The following is a 21,015-nucleotide window of genomic DNA, read 5'->3' as shown; positions in this document are numbered from 1 at the left end:
AAGAGAGAGAATGTGATCAGGCAGGAGACTAGAACAAAGCCATACACTAGAGATTTAGAGTATGTTTTGATCTGTTAGAAGAAACTATATCTCAAAATTTTAAAGAGAGAACAACTTATATATATATATGCCAAAAATAAGGGTAACTACAATGAAGGGATAGACTATGACTCTAAAAATGAAAAATAAAAATGTTTTTTTAAAAAAGGGATTGATAAGATGTTGGTTGAAAAAGGGAAAAAGAAAAATTCAAAAAAAAAAGACAGTTAAAAAAAAAACTAACTTTGAAAGACTAAAGAATCATGGTAAAAAAGCCATGAATTCTATGTGCAGTATTCCCCTAGCGCTGGAGTTCTGCCATTCTCATTGATCGGTAGACTTGGTCTTGGCTGGCTGCTCTTGCTGATCTTCTGGGGGAGGGGCCTGTTGCCGTGGTTCCCAAAAGTCTTTGCTGGAAGCGGAATTGCCCCGCCCTTGCCCAGTCGGGGCTAAGTAATCTGCTCAGGTTTGCTCTTGGGAGCTTTTGTTCCCAGCAAGCTTTCCATTTGGCTTTGGAGGATGAGAGTGAAAATGGCGGCCTCCCAATCTCCGCCCTGGAGGAGCCAAGAACTCGGGGCCCCACTCCTCAGTGAGCCCCAGAGAAAAGCAGTCAGTCACTACCGTCTCCCCGGTTTCCGGCTGGGCTGCACTCCGAGCTCACCCGGCCTGTGACCGAGCATTTCTATCTCTGGCACCTGACTCGGTGTGGAGTCTCCAAACCCAGCAGATCCCTGTGGTGTGCTCCCACGCCGCTCCTCCCGGGGGAAGAAGGGGGTCTCCCCAGATCTGCCGCTTGTTGGGTCCCTGCTGGAAGAGCAGTGGCCTGACTGTGCCGTGGATCACAGTTTATGGCAACCCCGAGCTGAGAGCCCGCTGCTCGGCTCAATCTCTGCAGCCTGCTTCCCTGCTCTGATACCTGGGAGCTCTGCTGCAGTCAGGCACCCCTGGTCTTTCTGTGACCCCGAGGGTCCTGAGACCACATTGTCCCGTGAGGGTTCCACCCCCGCTTAGCCACTGGAGCCACGTCCCTCAGCGGAGCCGACTTCTATTAGCAATAATCGCGCCTCGGATAAACCTCATTGGCTACGATACTGCCACTGCGCAAAGCTAGAGCCGACTTCTAAAAGTTCCAATTTTGTGCTCCACTGCTCTATCACTTGCCAGAAGTGGCCGATGGAGGCCCCCTCCCCGCCATCTATCCTCCCGAATATCGCCTCGGATTCACTTCTCCGCACGTCCTACCTTCCAGAAAGCGGTCGCTTTTCTGTTCAGAGAGTTGTTGCTATTCTTTTCTTCGATCTCCTGTTGAGTTCGTAGGTGTTCAGAGTGGTTTGATCCCTATCTAGCTGAATTCCTGGGACCAGATGAAATCCAGGTCTCCTACTCCTCCCCCATCTTGCTCCGCCCCCCTTTCTGAGTATTTCTTAAAAGAATATAAACTACACAAATATAAATTACATGTGTAAATAAGAATGGAAAAGGTATTATTTTCATATAGATACCAAATTACTAAATGTTGGGTTGCCTCAATGTTGTTTTAGAAGTCCATAAGAATACAGAACAACATAAAGTTAATTATACACATACTAGCACTACCACTTCAAATCTTTACACAGAACAGTCCCACACATTCAATAACTTAATCCCACCCAAATTTCTCTCTTCCCATTAGTGTTGTAGAAATACTAGTGTATCATACGTGTTTTATTTCTAGCAGGTATTATCACTAATTAGTTCTTTGAACCTAGGAGCAAAAGAAGTCTACCTTCTTCCCAAGTAATACTAGTCAGCTGCTGGATTTCTTGCCACTGTGAACAATGATTTTCAGACATTTATAATCCTGTACCACTGTAGATAATAGAATTTGAGCACACTCCAGTATATGTTTATTTATTTAAAGTATATCCATATGTTGTACCAGTACACTGTAATAATACACTGCACATTATTCCTAACCATGTCCCTCTTTCATCTAGTCATAGTACAGCACCAGATGGATTCCCCTAAAACATGCCAGATCATGTCACTAGAAACCTCCAATGGTTCCCTACCTCACTTAGAACAAAAGCTAAAATCTTCAAAATAGCCCTGTAGGCCATATACAATCTGGTCCTTACCTCTTGGTCTCCCTCATTGATTCCATTTAAGGCACACTAGCCTCCTTGTTACTCCAATAGCATAAAAGGCATATTTCTGACTCAAGGCCCCAGCATGGAGTGTCAAAGCTAGAGCAGGGTGATAAGGGCATTCACAAGGGGGTAAGGGAGTAGACTGCAGTGGGGAATCAGAGCTCAAACAGGATGAGAAAGGTGTCCACAAAGAGGGGCCACCTGCCATGTTGTGCTAGTATCTAAGCAGGATGGGGAAGTCTCCACTTGGTGGGAGAAGAAGCCAGGCACTGGAAGTCAGAGCCTGAGCAGAGTGAGGAGAGCATCCATGTGGACAGGTGGCTTGGCACTGTGAGTTGAACCCAAAGCAGAATGAGGTAAGCATCCTTGCATTGTCATATGGTGTCAGAGCCCAAATAGGGGGATGGAGGAATTTGTGCAGGAGAGGATGGAAATGGAGTTGGGAGATTTTTTCCATACCCAGATTTATCAAATAAACACATAAAGAATATTTTGAACCAGTTTTCTCACTAATGGAAAAGGGAGGTACAAATATGAGTAGGAAGAAAACTAGAGTATGTGTATATATGCATACATGCACACATACACATTTATTTCTTTCTCGATCCATATATATTCTAAAAATCATGAGTCCACACTGATACTTCCAGTTTCAATCCAATACCACAAGGTTCATTTTACACACACACACACACACACACACACACGCACACATGCACTGCTAGCTCTGTCCACTGTGAGGGCTGGAACAGAAACGTCCCAGTAGTATACTGAGCACTCCCAGGTCCCCATATCTTGGTGTCCAAATACTGTTGTCCAAAAGGATCCAAGATCCTTGAGATCACCTAGTTTCAGCCCTGGGTGAGCGAAAGTGCAAGAGGCACCTTTGCTCCAGAAGGTAAGCAAGTGTTCAAAAAATGAAGGGAACACGTCAAAAGGATTCAAAATCTTATTTAAAGGGGCTCCATGAACAAATCGGGGAGAGGGAAAATTTGAGCATCTAAATAAAAATGTTAACAAATTATAACACACTGAATAAAGCAGGAAACTATGAGTCAACAGAGATATAAATTAATAAGTAATTCAATTATTTTGATGAGGAATAAGATATTTATACAGTTTCAAAGTATCACCTGTAAAATATTTATTCATTATAAGAGGGAAACAATAACTTTAAAGTTAAGAAGCCATCACCCTAATCAAAGTGATCAAAGTGAGTGTCATTAGTAATGGGACAAACTGATATCATGTGACAGCTGATAGAATACAATGAGAATATGGAAAATCACAACTAAAACCTCCACATCCAGCATAGGGTAGGTACCAAAAAAATGTTGTTTCTCCCTTCACCTTGTATACTTGATATCCAGAAAAGGAAAACCAGCAAATGAGAGGAAGAAAATGAATTACGAGGACACCAGGAGTCATATGCAGTTCCAAATGGCAGACAGTGGCAGTGCGTGGTGGCAAGATTTGGTCTGGTTTTAAACAATACAGTAAGATTCTGGCATAGCTCACCACAATCTCCTGGTCTCATCACATGTTAAAATAAGAATCTGGCAGTGTACTGATATCAATATCATGGTCTCTACAACCATCCTCCAGTGATCAGCTTCAAAAGAATTGCCAAGTGACACTTCTAGATAGAAAAGTAAAGCAAAGGAATGTTGCAGAGGACATACTTTAGGATATATTAAACACATCCTATTATATAATTATAGCTGACATTTATTAAGTGTTTGCTTCATGAAGCACTTTACAATAATCTCATGAACTCTTGTCAGTAATTCTAGGAAGTAAATCCTGTGATACCTTCTGGTGGTATTACCAAGCTCTCTCGTGATCCCTTCCTCCTGTCTACCAGGATCACCAGGCTCTAACATATCGGTTATTCTCCATTGCATTCTCCAGGTAGGTAGGGCTGGGTATTCTGAGTCAGCCTAGAAAAACATTTTCCATTGTGAGAAAGGCTGAGGGAGACTCCTGCCCCCTTGTCTCCTCTGAATGACTACTAGGAACCGGCTGCCTGCCCTGCCTGCACTGGGATCCTGCACAGCATTTAAGCATCAGTACTGGAGGCCTTTGGGCCTTGCTTTCTTCCTGCTACTGTCCCAAAGTACCCCCATCCTCTTGCATCATGATTAAATGCTTTAAAAAAAATTTACAGGTGAAAAACTTGAGACCCAGAGAAGTTATATAGCTTACCTAAAGCCACACTCCTGGTAAGTGGCTAATTGTGATATAATCCAGCTAATTGTGATTAGATTCATAATCATGAAGCTATATCATTCAGAAAAAAATCAAGTAAAAAGCATTTTGTCATAAAAATGTAGATATCCTAGAATGTAGCTATAAGCTTTGAAACCAGATTATGGTTTACTAAAGACTTGAAAGATTATCAATTTAACTTTAAACCTAGTGCTAAAATTTTCTTGCGTTTGCCTTTTCCAAAAATGATTTCCACCCCAATTTGGCCAGTGCAAGTCATTTTGAAAATCTCCTTGGAGAAGGCTGGAATCAGGGGATAGTTTAAGAGTATTAAGTACACGAGGAAGCAGTACTTCAAGGCTCTAAGAGGAATAGCTGTCCAAAGCGTCTGGATCAAGCTTGCTTTTTGTCCATCTATTGCCCCACTTAGCTATTTCATCTTCTAGTGACTTGGATGCCCCCAAGAATTTCAGGTATTCCTACACACATACACACACATACGCACATGTGCACTTGTGCACACACACTCATATCTGGTAACTCAGAAGTTACTACCAAGCATAGAAGTGGGCTTATTTGCCAGATTTTTGGTCAGCATATTTAGAAAAAATACTGATAAGCTCATTTAAAGCTACATATGAATAATGAAATATAATAAACATCAGCCTTAAATAGAAGGCATAATTATAGAGAAACATTTTTGAGTAGTTTTCAAAAAAAAATGTTAAGTTCAAAATAAACTTATAGGTCAGCAATTCCCACTACCTTCAGTGTTCAATTTAATTCAATAGATATTCACTGCACATCAACATCATTAAACAAAACCACAAAGACTTAAAGGAGGGGAGAGGTTATTCATGTGGAGATGCAGAGAAGAGCATTCCAGGCAGAAACACTGTCAGGTCACAGACCCTAAGGTGGAAGCATACCTAACATGTTTGTGTGTGTGTGTGTATGTGTGTGTGTAGATAGCTGTAAAATTAGTAAAATATTCTTTGGCTTTGGCCTGAGAAGTGAAAAATTAATTACTTTACCTTGTGTGTTGATTTGTGTTTTCCTAATTTAAGTTGAGCCATAAAACTTCAAATCTAGTTATTGGAAATATTTTTGAAACATACATATTGAGCTAATTCTTCTAGAAGAAATAACAAGGGTTTGAGAAGTGAAGGAATACAAGAGAGAGACCAGAGAGCTGGTGCTTCTGTTGTGTGGCCTTCCCACAAACTATAAAACTTTCATGGCTAGAAGTCAGTCTTTTACATTTCTGTCAATTTTCCAGAAGGGGGCAGCATTTATTCACAGTAGGAAAACCAACAAAAAGTTTTTACTTTAGCCAGTCTTCAAAGCAGTAAAGGCTGGGAAGTTGGATGAAAGAGATATTTAAACTCTTTCTTGAATTTTGTGTCAGTACATAAGAGTGTCAAGAGTAGGAAAGTGGGTGGAAGCCTGGTGTCTACTTTGCTATGTGAGCATTTAGTAAAGAACCAGTCAAATGCCTCTATGAGGAAAAGATCAGTCCTTGTGGACTCACCATTGAATCCCTGATCTGAGTGCAGTTTCCAGCACATAGTAGTTACTTAATAAATGAATAACTGATAAAAAATGGGGAAGGTATGGGTTCCCAGGGCAAGTTTCAAGCATAAGTGTGAAGTAGGCAAATCTATCTTTGGAACTTCTCTCCATATACCCTGTGTTCTAGGGCTCATGCCTTTTTCACGACCCTAACACAATTCTGTGCACCTACAGCTCTATTTATCCTTGCACCCTTCTTCTTTACAGTTATTGATCATCCACCCATTTACTTAACAAATATACTGAACACCTGATATGTACTAGATTTTGGTCTGCCTCCCCTGCCCTGACAAAATACACACTAATTAACCTTAAGCCCGAAGGTATAATTCTTAAGGGTAACTGTATTAGAAAGCAGGGTTAGGGCTGGGATTAATCTGCTTTTAATATACACAGAGAGATGGACTTTATAACACAAAAAATGAGTCACTAATACTGGGCCCACCAGGTAGAAAAGGTGATAATTTGGGTCAAGAGGACTTGTTTAGTTCCCCAGGACTCCTACCACCTCCATTCTGTTCTATTGGTCAGTTTATTCTTTCACCAATATCACAGCATCTTGATCCATGTAGCTTTACAATAAGTCTTGAAATTCAGTAGTATCATTCCTCCAACTTTCTTTCTCTCTGTCAATACCGTGTTGGCTATTCTGGGTCTTTGCCTCTCCATATAAACTTTAAATCGGTTTCTCCACAAAATAACTTTCTGGGTTTTTTATTCAGATTGCTTTGAATCTACAGATCAAGCTAGGAAGAACAGACATCTCAACGATACTGAGTCTTTCTATCAATGAACATGAAGTAACTGTTCATTTATTTAATTATTCTTTGATTTCTCTCATCAGATTTTTGTAGTTTTCCTCATATAAATCTGGTATATACTTCGTTAGACTTGTAACTAAGAATTTAATTGGGGAAGGGGTGATAATACAAATAGTACTGTGTTTTTAATTTCAAATTCCACTTGCTCATTGCTGGCATATAAGAAAGCAACTGGCTTTTGTCGATTAACTTTATATCCTGCAACCTTGCTACAATACCATATTAGTTCCAAGCTTTTTGTTGATTCTTTTGTATTTACTACATGGACAATCATGCTATCTGAAAACAAAGGCATTTTATTTCTTCCTTCTCAGTCTGTATACCTTTTATTTCCTTTTTTTTTTTTTTTTGTCTGAATGCATTAGCTAGGACTTCTAGTACAATGCTAAAAGGAAGTGGTAAAAGGGGACATCCTTGGCTTTTTCTAATCTCCTTGGGAAATCTTTGAGTTTCTCGCCATTGAATATGAAGTTTGCTGAAGCTTTTTGTAGGTGTTCTTTATCAAGTTGAGGAAATTCTCCTCTATTCCTAGTTTGCTGAGAGTTTTGTGCTTTTTTTGTCATAAAAATAATTACAATAATTATGGGTGTTGGATTTTATCAAACGCTTTTTCTGCATCCATTATGATCATTTGATTTTTCTTCTTTCTTTTCATACAATGGATTTGATTTGCTAGTTTGTTTTTAGACAGATTACTAAACTCTCCAATGCATCTATTTTCTCTTTCTCCAAAACTAGAATAATAATCCTTGTCCCAGATATTCCTCTAAAAGCCCTGTGCTTCCAATCTGCAGGGATGGTGAAGGCCCATCAGCTAAAGAATCAAGCTTGATTTTGAATCCAGCTGTGCCACTCTCCCACTACATATACCTGGGCCAGTCATTCACCTGTCTGAGTACATTCACTCACTTAGTTATCATGGAAACACTAAGGACATCCAAAAATGGCATTTAAAAGCAGCTTCTCAAAATTTTGATTAGATTGCTAACTTGCTTTATTTCTGTTGAGATGATTAAATGCACTATTCATGTGAAAGCACTTCTTTTTTCTCTTTTTGCTGACCTGAAATTGCACTTCCAAACAAAGCATCATCAATCAAGCCTTGTCCTGCATTCTGTTTTCTAGAAAACTTGAGCCATGACATTCATTTTAAGTACTATTATTATTAGAAATGTCATCGCAGCATTTTTTTTTCATTCGTTTCCTGTTTTAATTTGTTGACTACTCATCAAGGCTGTCCCTAGGGAACAAATTTTATTCAAGTGAAATCAGGTTAAAAAGGACACCAATTATAGCTCAGAAGAAGAAAATATAACCCAAAAAGGCAATATGAAGAATAAAGGTTTGTCTGTAAGGATGGAAGAGCTGCCCCTTCTGTTCCAGTAATGCCTCTGCTTTAGCAACCATCTGACTGGAGCTAACATCTGACCGGAGCTAACACTCTGACTGGAGCAACCATCTGACTGGACCTAACACTCCCCACTGAATCCTCCATTAAAAGCCTCCTTTAGGAACTGTCCAGTTACTCGATTCCTTGAGGTGGATGCCTGGTTATAAACATACACATACACCGCCCCCCCGGCCCCCCGTGTGTGGCCTAGAGCAGTTTCTCCATTTCACATTTCCCAAAATTTAAGGCCATGGTTCCTCAATTTTCCTCTTTTGTATATCTTTTCATAAAAGAAAGACCTCTTTGTCACAAAATATAGAAATTACATAATTTTACAGTAAATGGTTTTCTTTTCAATTAAATAAATTTGGTCCTAAGAAAAAGTCCCTACATTCTCCTTATTTTTCTCATTTTACCTCATACCAGTGAAATTTTGTCACACTCCTGTGTTTGGAAACCATTGGCAGAGGGACAAGTCAGTTAATAAGCTAGAGAACTGGAAAAGGCTGACTCACCTCACCAAGGTGAGGAATGTTCCAGTATAGGCAAACACCAGGAAATACTCAATTCAAAAAGGACACTTCAATATTTTAAGTAATTAAGCCCACCACACATTTAATAGATGTTTTACAGCAAAGCAGAGGGTGGTTGAGGTGTTGGGTCGAGGTGTCTGGGCCTTCTTTTCTTCCTTTTATAGAGATCATTCTATTTTTTCTTTTTAAAGATTTTATTTATTTATTTGACAGAGAGAGAGATAGGAGAGCAGGAACACAAGCGAGGGGAGTGGGAGAGGGAGAAGCAGGCTTCCCGCTGAGCAGGGAGTCCAATGCGATCCCAGGACCCTGGGATCATGACCTGAGCTGAAGGCAGATGCTTAACGACTGAGCCACCCAGGCGCCCCTACAGAGATCATTCTTAACAACCCAAATTGAAGGCCCAATTTTTCATTGCTTTTATAATTATTATTTCAATATAATTTTTCTCCAAATATATCTGAGGTATTAAGGTCAATGCCATGGAGCACTGAATAAGATTAGCCCATGAACATGTGTGTGTTTGTTCTGAGAACATGACCCTTCTCAGTGGTTCTGTGCCTTGGCAGAGTGTGGAGTTCTCGGTGTTTTAGGTATCACCCAGAGCAGGACCAGAAATGGTCCTCCCCTTGAAGTCTTAACTTCCCAACTTTAAATACACACAGCACACATAGTATTAAAGATATGGGCATACCAAAGTATTAGTTTTATGTTTGGTTTTGATGTCTCTTTTAATTCCCTAATAGAAGAAAAGGAAGGATGGAATGTGGATGGGAGGTAAAGAGGGAGTGAGGGAAGAAGGGATTAAGAGAAGAGGGAAAACAATGGTGGTGATTCCCAGCAACAAGGGCGATGGCTGGTGGGAGATTTATGGGAAGTGAGAGCCCTGCCCCTGCCCAGCTTGTCCGGGAATTCTCCCTGCTGGAGGGTGAATTGTTAATTGCTGTCTGAACAGCCTTTCCAGGGAGTCAATTTTGGACTCTGATCCTCACATTTAGAATCACCAAAGCCAAGCCAAGGTTGTTTTCCAGGAATAGGGTTTTATAGGATGAGGCTACTTCATGCATTGTGTGGTAATTGGTGAATATTCCATTTCATATTTAAGAACAGAGTCAGGACAGAAGTAAAGGGGTAATATTACCATAGCTTGGAAAGCACTAATTTAAAGAAAAAATTTCTTTTCTTTCTTCCAGCATAGATATGGCCCCATGTGACTGTGGGTATGAAATAGTTAAACACTCAAACCTCTGAACTTCTAAAGTCATGAGCAACTTTCATTGATGTTTCAGAATAAGTACCATGACATGAATGCTTCTGTTTAGTAAACTACTTTTCAGTTAAGAAACATAAATAATAATAACAGTAATAGTAATAGCAGCTAGCATGTACTAACCTCTTCCCACATGCCAGCTACTGTCCTTTAAAAGTGATATCATATGTGCTATCACATTTAGTCCTCACAATATCACAGAAAGTTAGTTAATATAATTATGTCCATTCTACAGATGAGGAAACTGTATCTCAGAAAGTTCAAGCAACTTACTCAAAGTTAGTTAGATAACAAAGGTGGAGTCAGGGTTTGAGCCTAAGCAGTCCAACAGCAGAGCCCCAAGGCATTTGTCAGTTAAATATTTTCTTCCAACCAAATAGTCTTTTCTCACTACAATGGGATATGGATAAAATATCTTTTCAGTCACTCTGAGCTTTAAATTCAGATAGACATAGATTTAAATCATGATATATGACCTTAGAAAAGTAGCTAAATTTCTCAGATCTTAGGTTTTTATTTGTAAAATAGAGATGATCACACCACTTTGCAGGATTACTGTGAAAGCAAGAGGTAATACACAGCAGCCACTTAATATATGGAAAGTATTACCACAGAACAGACAGATACAGACTGTCAAGTTTAAAAAGGAAAAGCAAGCAGACAATGAAAGCCCAGACACCCAGGACAGATATCCATGATAAGGGATAACTGGTAGTAGATCATCTTGAGAAATAGTGAAGGAAGTAATTTCCCTTAAGCAGCTCAGTTGATAAAGTAAACTTTGAGTATACTTGCAAAATAAGAAAGATAGCAGTTAATAACATAAAAACAAAAATAAAAACAAAACAAAACAACAAAAAAAGAGAATCAGTTGACCCTGTACAATGAAAGAAAACAAAACCCAAGCCATTACAAGGTATTATGCTCTGAGCCACAGCAAGCCAAATTAATTCACATAGTGAAGGAGGAAATGAAGCTTGTGTCAGAACCCATCTGTCTGTCATATATAATGCAATATCCGCAAAAGTAGCTTAAGGTAAACCAGACATAGTTCTCACCCTATGTTGTGGAGGAGTTACCTCTGTGACTCTTACTGTTGTTGCAGTGAAGCTCTAGGTTAAAGCATAACTCTAAAAAACACTAGACTGAGGGAATATCCACTGGCTATTCCAGTCAAGAATCCCATGTATGGTATGAAAACAACTAGATAACAGACCTTTGAGAAGATCTCTTTGGCCAGGTCTCCAGTCTTCTTGTGCTCTACATTCTCTAATGTCATTTCCCAGTCCAGTTAGTCGAGTTTCACAGCCTTTCCACTGTGGATGCACTAAAGATCTAAGATAAAAGAGGGGGTGGAATTAGGGATGGAAGAGTGGAAATGATAGAACAAATAGCAAAAGCACAATCTAAAACAGCCCAAGAGTGGATCTTGTGTACTAGCAGCAGAAATCTCCATAAGCATTTGCTACCAAAAGTTGGATTCTTCTAGTCTATAGGTCCCTATTTTCACAATGCATTTGTAATGAGAAGGTAACATTTATGAAAATAAGACATATTCTTTCCTTGTTTGTTTTGTGTACATAAAATGTGCAGACAAAAGCTTGAATTTTAAAAATTCAGTCAATTAAACTTGCAGTTGTTAGGTTGACTTAACTGCTGCCTACTGAAATGAGATCAATGGTCTTAATGTCTTTGGGGGGAAAACTATTGCATTCCCAGCTTTTTTGGAGAGACCCTTCAAAAAGGTTTCCATCCACCAAATCTTATTACATATATCATAAATTGGTTTTGAAGACAGCTATTAGAATATAAAAAATATGATTGTGACTATATTCCTCATTTTGCCCTGTGCCATGGTGTTTTAATCTGCTGTTAATACTTGACCATCTAGTAGGCACTCAATGGATATTTGTTAAATAATAGGAAGAAATTGGGGGCACCTGAGTGGCTCAGTCAGTTAAGGGTCTGACTTTTGATTTTGGCTCAGATCATGATCTCAGGGTTGTGAAATCGAGCCCCGCATGAGACTCCATGGAGCCTGCTTAAGATTCTCTCCTTCTCCCTCTACCCACCTCCCTCCCTCCAACTTCGCCTCTGGAAAAAAAATAGGAAGAAATTGGTAAGGAGTTTTAAATGACATTTCATGATAATTAAGAACAAGGGTTTTCAGATCAAATGGACCTGATAATTTACTAATCTATACCTTTGAGCAAGTTTTTTAAATTCTCAAAGCCTCAGATTTTTTCATTAAAAAAATGTCAATATATAATTAACCCTTCCATTGGCTATTCATTTAGATTAATGAGAGAATTCATATAAAACTCTTAGCTCAGACTATGCTCATGGCTAGTGCCAAAAAATGTTAGCTATTAACACTTCTATGCTTTATCTTAAGCAAATAATACAATTCTTTAATCTGCTAATTATATATTAAGTCTTTTTGTCATAATATCGAACATTATGTCATTGCCAAACAACACACTTTTTGGAAATGTGTGGGACTTATCAACAAACAGATGAGAAGGATTTCTCAGAATTTGACTTGTTCATGGTTTCATGGAAGATTATTGATAGCATGGAAGTGGATTTAACAGCAGAGGGCAGAGCACAGAGACCAGGAGGGAGAGAATAATTCACTCCTAAGAGAAACAAAGGGAAGGTGTCTGTCATTTTCTGATGCTGAGCCTCATAATATCTCTGACAGGCACCACTAAACAAGTACACATTATAGAACTCAGTCATCCCTAATAACAGTTTACATGGGAAGAAAAGGAAGGACTTCTTTTTTTTTTTTTCCTTGAAAAGGAAGAAGATGGAAAGAGGAGAAAGAAGCAGAAAACTTCGCTATGCATAAAGTGGAGAAAATCATGGTGGGTGTGTGGGGAGCAGGGCAGTATAGTAGACAGAGCATGGGCTTTATAAGGGGATAGATCTAAATCTGGTTTTTCTAGCTCAGTTATTTGCTACCTAAGCTAAGTATCTATTGCTATTTAACAATTTGTGCTTCTTTTCCTTCATCTTTGTAATAATAATTGTGTAATTAAATTAAAAAAAAGAAATAACTGTGTAATAAAAATCGTGATTATGTCATGGGGTTGTTGTGATGATATAATGAAACAACCATGTTGGTAAAGTGCCCAATCTATTTTCTGGTTTATATAGGTACTTGAAAAATATTTTTCGCACACTCTGCCGGCAAGTAAGTTACAGAAATGCTTGCTAAAGCACTATTTTTTGCACTTGTTTACTCAGTTATTCCATAAGCATTCCTGGTAATTGTGGGAGATTGATTAGCATTGCTTCAATTTAGCTAAGCTTGAGCTACATTTCCCAGCATCCATCTTTCCTTCATGGGATTAGGTCAGACGCTGACATGGAAGATAGAAGTGAAGTCCCAGGTATCATCTGGTGCTGAGAAGGTTGGTGCAGCACAGAGTGCTTTTGCAAATCCCGCCTATTGGAACTGACTCCCTGGCTTCCTGGCTGGAGGGTGGCAGCAGCAAATCCTGGAGATCCTTGCATCTCCTGCTCTAAGTTCTCCAACTCCTGGTCCAGGTGTGTGTTCAGCTCTGTGGCAATGAGGCCCTAGCTTCTGAAGAAAACCTTCATCAAAATTGTAAACTTGGAGGCAATAAAGAACCTACAGAGGTTCCAGTTCATTCTTAAGTGTTCCAATTCAAACTCACAGGTTCCAGTTTGTATTTGTTTCTCTGACTTCACAACCATCTTTTCTTCCCAACTACCTGCATGTGGACATCATGTTCCGGCACTAGACTCAGAAACTAAACATCACATAGACTATTTCTCTTATTTCTATTAATTGTGTAAGGTCAAGTCTTTGTGATAAATACCTGCAAATATTATATATAGATATAGATATATAGATATATCCTCGTGGTTCCAATTCTATGATAAGTAGATTATATCAGTTCTTGACTGATACAATGGGTTCTCTATGTGCCAGGAACTATATTTTGGGCTGAGGAAACATAGATGAATAAGGTACAGTCCCTACATTCACAAAAGCTCATAGTTCTTAAAGGAGAAGTCAGCCATCACTCATCATATAAGAAATTATAAAGTTTCTATGGATTTGCCTAATCTGGAAAGTTCATATAAATGGAATCATATAATGTGACCTATTGTGTCTATATTTTTTTTCACTTAGCATGTTTTCTAGGTTCATCCACATTGCAGTATGTATGAGTACTTCACTCTTTTTTTTACAGCTGAATAATATTCAATTGTATGGATATATCACATTTTGTTTACTCATTCATCCGTTAATGGACATTTGGGTTGTTCCCACTTTTTGGAACTATATGGTTTCAAACTAGATAGTGATGGTTGCACAGCATTGTGAATGTACAAATGACACTGAATTATACACTTTAAAATAGTTAATTTTATATTATATGAATTTCACCTTAATAAGAAAATTTTTAAGATTATGAAGTTATAAAGTTGGTTTCCTTCAGTTAAAAACATTTACATGTATCTATAATTGTTCAGAGTGAAACTAAAGAGATTCCAGTTTATGGATTTTATGGAGTTTATGCATACCAAACTGGTAAAATGTTCATTAAACTAGATATTTTCAGTGATAAGATCAGATGCTTTCCACATTTGACTACAATCTGCTTTGTATATTTTTCTTTGCTCTGCTATTTTGCAGCAAGCCTGTCATTGATCGGCTTCTTGACATGCACATAAAATCAATTAGCATTCAGTCTCTGAGAATAATTCTCTTAATAGGTTACTGCTTTCACCATTTAGCCAACAGAGAAACATTTCTTTCCACACCACCCCATACTTATTTAGGAAGGCATTTGGTAACACTTATCAGCCTGCACATGCCAGCAATTAGATGTCAATAGAATTTCTATGTTCAATCCTTTGTATACAAGAAATATTTTAGCCAAAATTTCTAGTCCTCTCACAACTTTCTGAACTCATCAGTTTTTGTCCTTTTACTACAGGGTGATTTTAGAGACATCAGATAAAGGCCCACCACATCTGCCTTCAAACTTCCCCTAAAAAGGGAAAGGATGAAAGTAGATACCAAGATTGAGAATATGCCAGGCCAGTTTTCTATTCCTCGTGTTTCAGGAGGTACAATGAAAAGCCATTATTTAACTCTTCTTATTAGTATAACTTTTCCTTTAATTGCTAACCCAGCTTTCTTTTTTTGTTGTTTTACTTCTTTCTTACTCCAGAGATCTAATCTGAATGTCAATGGCTTGTAGAACTTTCTAACCCCACCTCCCTTCACTATCCTTCTCTTTCACTACACTCTGGCCATACTGGCTTACAATTAGGTTCTAGAACATGTAAAACTCATTTCCATCTCAAGACCTTTATAGTTGCTGCTCCTTCTACTTGAGCGTTCTTCCTCAACATGAACACTCAATAAATGCAGATTCCTTTCACTTCTCCCACATGAAGGCTTTTAAAATAAATCTGTAGACCAGAATCAAACATACTGTTTTAACCAAGGACTATATGGGAGTTTTATTATTGGTCCAGTAAAATACCATGCAAGAAGAGTAATTTCCATATATGTACAGAAATCATGTGTGTGTGTGCACTTGTGCGCTCATGTGTGTATACTAAAATCATTTGGTGGTATGCCTTACTACAACAACAGAACACTGTGAATTTAGTCCTATTTAAATTTATCCTAACCTTGAGATTTTTATTGGAGACTCTACTTCTTAACTAGCTTATTCCCCTATCCTTTGATTCCCTATTTATTATGCCTCCTACAGAAACCATTTTACGTATTTTTTTATGTAAAATTCTTAACATAACTCTCAGATGCATTTCTTCACTGGTTAAGATTGTAGTGAGCTTGAATCCTTCAAAATGTCCATGGTCACTTAGAATTTTTACCACTTACCCATTCAGACATGCTATGGCCATTGCAAACTTTTAGATGCTTGTTTCTTTAGGAATGCGAAGCACAAATGACTATATATTCTGTTGTTTCCAGTATCTTGTTTTGACTACAAGTTATATCCCAGGTCCAGTCAACCAGAGGCCCCAACGTGGGACTGTGACTCTTTATCAAGGGACACAAAGACATTTAGATTCTCTCATAGCAATAGCAAGCAGCCACGGTGTCCTGCATGCGGCAGCAACTACAGACCAGCCTGTTTGGGCTAAAAGACCTTGGCTTCTTCCCTCTTGGCATAAAAATGCCTTGGTTCATATCCAGTCTTATGCCTGGTTCTTTATCTTCCCATTGAATCTGTGACCTCCTGCTATCCTTGCACATTTGTATATATAAACTTTTCTTTTTCTTTTTTCCCCTAACATCAGCCAGTTAGTTTTATTACCTGTAATCAAAACATTCCTAACTATTAGAGAGGGAGGTGTTCATGTAACAGACTCAAGTAAGAACCTAGTAACCATGCTTAGTGATTGAGTTGGCACTTCCTAACAGAATTATTTGTTGCTTTTGGCAGATTCAGGGGGAGAAAAAAACCCCACTGCCTTACCAGAGCTTCTGATGCCAGTGACTACCACTCTAGGGGTATTCTCCAGGGAAAGAGAACACTGGGGGAAAAATAGCATTGCAATTTAGACTGCCACTCCATTTAATAATAGGGAAATGGTATTACTTTACTGGTTATTAATTTTTTTAAAAGCCTCATGTAAAATGTCAGCTGGACTCTGTTTATTGGAATGTATCAACACATTATCTTATCTGCAGAGAGAAAAACAATACTGTGGCTTCAGGAGAAATGGATAGGAGGGGGTGAGATGGAAAGAAAAACACCAACAGGAATGATAAACTGGATTTTAATGACAAAGTCACTTTGCCAACTGTAACTTGGGTGCCGGGTAAGCTGATCTGACTTCATTAGGTGATAGCCAGCCTCCTGAAGCCATCATCAACCTGGGAGAAAGCCATATGTGTTGGTTGCACAAATGGACATTGATTTTTCAATAAACTGGAACCCAAAGCCAACATCACTCCAATGATATCTTTTCTCAGGAGAGAGGATTTCTCGCTCATGCCTGGCACCATGTATCAGCTCTTATATTACAAGAATTACATGGGTGAAGCAGAGTAGAAAACATCAGCTCACTTAAGTCATGTGATAAATGAGGCAATTAAGTCAATTAGATGCACAGTTACTGAGTTATATCTGTTTTGCTTTGTAAAATATAATTTTAAATAGGATCATCTATACTTGACAGCATTAGAATTCTGTGGGGCAGAAAAAATGTGATTCATTACTCTATGAAAACAGTGCCTTACTCTCTCAACTGGATAAAGTAACCTTGGTCTTTAAATTGAAGGTTGTGATCCCTTAACTCTTTCTCTCTGAGCAGAACACATTTTGTGCTTGTCCTTTGCCTACACTTTAAGTGTGTGGCTTTTGTTCTAGTCATCATGTGGTTGGGGGATTAGTAGAACATTAATTTTTTCAATGCATGATTTATCATATGCATCTCTTTCTGGAGGAAGACAGTATAGTTGTAGCAGATTTACATTGTTCTGGTTGAGTCACTTGAGTGACTTTGTAATAAAAGGATGAGCAGTCACCCTGGTTTGAGGGAAGAGCTCCAGGACCTTTAGTGGTTTAATTAAATACTGTTCACCACCACACCATCTCCTTGGTATGCAGAATTGTCATGGCAGAGAGGTATATGCACTTGCAGAGAGGCCAAGGAGATTCTGGGAAAGGCAACCTAAAAAGACTCTTTGCTTTTGGAAAATCAGTACTTCTAGAGCCTCCAATGAATTGTGACAGTCTTATCTAAGGTGTTTGGGCAGATAAGGGCACTAAGAGCCACCAGGGGAAACTAATCATGAATGAAGGTAATACTGGACTGGTAGCCACTGCTAGACTGGAGGCTTATCAAGAAATTGCTCATGAGGCAAATTATATTTCCTTTGCTCTCCACAAATTATATTTTCCTTGTTTCATTGAACCAACTAAAATTAGTGAACTACTCAAAAGTTAGGATATTTCACATATAAATATGGATTACTTTGGCCAGAGTACCTGCTCTGCACTTTGCTTTCAGAGTCTACCACTAACATATATACTTCTCCTCTCCTTGCTTCATTCATTTCTTTTACTTTCTGGAACCCAGCAGGCAGCTGAGTTTTTCACCTTTTGCCTAGATGGTTGTGGGAGAAGGTTCTGATTCTGTCACACAATGGGGCTGAGAATGGAAGCTCCTTTTAACCCAGCCCCCTGCAGGTATGGGTGAGAAACTATGACTGAACAGGTGAGGAGAAACTAAGTTGTAGCCTAGAAACAGTCCTGGCTGAAACTGAGCATGTGAGTTGTGATCTCACACACTAAGGGGTGGAGATCCAGCAAGGACATCACTGCAGGAGAGGACAAGGACATTAAACATGGATTTTTTTTTAAAGATTTATTTATTTATTTGAGAGAGAGAGAGAAAGAGAGAGAGCGTGGGGGGAGGGGCAGAGGGAAAGGAAGAGAGAGAATCTCCAGCAGACTCCCAGCCGAGCATGGAACCTGACTTGGGGCTCGATCTCAGGACCCTGAGACCATGACCTGAGCCAAAGTCAAGAGCCAGAGGCTCAAATGACTGAGCCACCCAGGTGTCCCACTAAACATGGATTTTTAAAGACAGAATTAATTGTTGGTTAAAGAATATATAAATCTTAAATTAAAAAAATATTGTCAAATTGACCTTGAAAAGATTAAACCAAGTTAAATACTGACCAACAGTTTATGAGAGCACTAGTTTGCATACTAGTCTTTTTAAGTCTTGCTAATCTGATGGGGGAAATTTGCCACTTTGAATTTTGTTAGTGAGTTTAAGCACATTTTCAGATGTATGCTGGCCATTTTTTTTAAGAACTGCCAGTTTGTAACTATTGTTTATTTTTCTTATTAGGCTATTTGCTTCTCCTTATTGAACTATAGGAATCATTCCCCTGATGGTTCTTTCTCTGTCATAACTGTTGCAAATATTTTCTTCCAGTTTGTTACTTTAAATTTGACTCTTGTATCTCATTGTCCAGAAACTGTTCATTTTTAAGATAAAAAGCTGTTAGTTTTTTTATGGGTTTGGGATTTAAAATCTTTCATAGATCCCCTCGGCTTCACAATTGTCAAAATAACTGTCTGTACATTCCTTTAAGAAGTCTGTAGGTTTTTATAATAGTACTTATTTAATTATCCAAGTTATTTTTATGTTTGCTGTGAGGTAGAGATTTAATTTTTTAAGAACAAATGGACAGCTGATTACCTCAATATCATTTTCTCATTATTAGAAATTCTAGCTGTATCTTAAATTAATAGGTGTCTTTTTGCCTTTTGGTTCATTTTGAGATTCCAGTAGGGTAACTTCCTTCTTGGAGATTTAGGATTGGTGATTATTCACCATCCTTCTCTCTAGATTCCTCAAAAATTGACAATAGGCACTTAGAATCCAATAAGGATGAAAATGTACAGCATGAGATTTATACTGGATGAGTAGTGCCCAGTAATCTCCCCAAAATATAGAACTTCCGATATGTTGTGTAAGAGGATATAGCTTGGCTTGGGGCCAAAGTGATGCTTTCTATTTCTTCCCTACAGATCTAGTGCTTAGGCTCTAACTGTGGGGAGGGTGAGATCTGCAAAGCAATTACTCAAACAGTTCAAGGAGATTCAAGGAAGAGAATGCCAGCATCTTAAACCCAATTTTCTTGGAATATTTACTCCAATAATCCTTCCAAGGAGAAGCAGAAATGCTTTCTTCTTTAAGGAAAAAATAAAAAACAAATCCAACTTACACTCTCATTGTTTATCTTTCTTTCTCAACCTTTTATTTTAGGATATCCTTGCATGTTTTCTCTTTCAGATGAATTTTAAAAGACACTTGTAACTACCATTGAAAAAATCTTGTTGGGATTTTAGTTCATATTGCATTTAATTTACATATTTATTTACACATTTACTTATACTATTGAGTGATCTTATCCTGAGACTTCTTTATTCAGGCTTTATTATATATACTTGAGTAAAATCATATAATTTCCCCCACAAATGTCTTACACTCTGCTAAGTTGACTCATGAATATGTTAATAATTTTTATTCTCATTGAGTTGGATCTTTCATTTTTCTAATTAGTTTTTTACTTCTATATAGGAGAGAGAATAGGGCCAACTCATTTTAGACCCAAAGACACCTCCAGATTTAAAGTGAAGGGCTGGAAAACCATTTACCATGCTAATGGACATCAAAAGAAAGCTGGGGTGGCAATCCTTATATCAGACAAATTAGATTTTTAAACCAAAGACTATAATAAGAGATGAGGAAGGACACTACATCATACTTAAAGGGTCTATCCAACAAGAAGATCTAACAATTGTAAATATCTATGTCCCTAACATGGGAGCAGCCAATTATATAAGCTAATTAATAACAAAATCAAAGAAACACATCGACAATAATACAATAATAGTAGGGGACTTTAACACCCCCCTCACTGAAATGGATGGTTCATCCAAGCAAAGGATCAACAAGGAAATAAAGGCTTTAAATGACACACTGGACCAGATGGACTTCACAGATATATTCAGAACATTCCATCCCCAAACAGTAGAACACACATTCTTCTCTAGTGCATATGGAACATTCCCCAGTATAGATCACATCCTGGATCACAAATCAGATCTCAACTGGTACCAAAAGACTGGGACCATTCCCTGCATAGTTTTGGACCATAATGCTTCGAAACTAGAGCCTAATCACAGGAGGAAAGTTGGAAAGAACTCAAATACATGGAGGCTAAAGAGCATCCTACTAAAGAATGAATGGGTCAACCAGGAAATTAAAGAAAAATTAAAAAAAATTCATGGAAACAAATGAAAATGAAAACACAACTGTTTAAAATCTTTGGGATGCAGCAAACGGTCCTAAGAGGAAGCAATACAAGCCTTTCTCAAGAAACAAAAAAGGTCTCAAATACACAACCTAACCCTACATCTAAAGGAGCTGGAGAAAGAACAGAAAATAAAGCCTAAACCCAGCAGGAGAAGAGAAATAATAAAGATGAGAGCAGAAATCAATG

At 38.3% G+C, this 21,015-nt stretch overlaps 1 protein-coding gene and 1 pseudogene across 2 annotated transcripts in view; both read right to left on the bottom strand.

Annotated features, from left to right (window-relative positions):
- Window positions 1-1,079: 1,079 nt before the first annotated feature.
- LOC115942433 (U4 spliceosomal RNA) lies at window positions 1,080-1,148 on the bottom strand (annotated as a pseudogene).
- Window positions 1,149-7,041: 5,893 nt separating this feature from the next.
- EMC2 (ER membrane protein complex subunit 2) overlaps window positions 7,042-21,015 on the bottom strand; it is a 234,739-nt gene continuing 220,765 nt past the window's right edge. For both annotated transcript variants that reach the window (XR_014144341.1, XR_014144342.1), the window contains 2 exons: window positions 11,179-11,297; window positions 7,042-10,352 (listed from right to left, as the gene is read on the bottom strand). The gene's annotated coding sequence lies outside the window, so the exon portion shown is untranslated. The remainder of the gene's footprint in view (window positions 10,353-11,178; window positions 11,298-21,015) is intronic.

The sequence above is a fragment of the Leptonychotes weddellii genome, chromosome 4 (assembly GCF_054177405.1).
Source record: "Leptonychotes weddellii isolate Sample4059 chromosome 4, ASM5417740v2, whole genome shotgun sequence".
Taxonomy (NCBI): domain Eukaryota; kingdom Metazoa; phylum Chordata; class Mammalia; order Carnivora; family Phocidae; genus Leptonychotes; species Leptonychotes weddellii.
The sequence above is the reverse complement of the archived record's forward strand: the minus strand, read 5'-3'. Positions and strand labels throughout refer to the sequence as shown.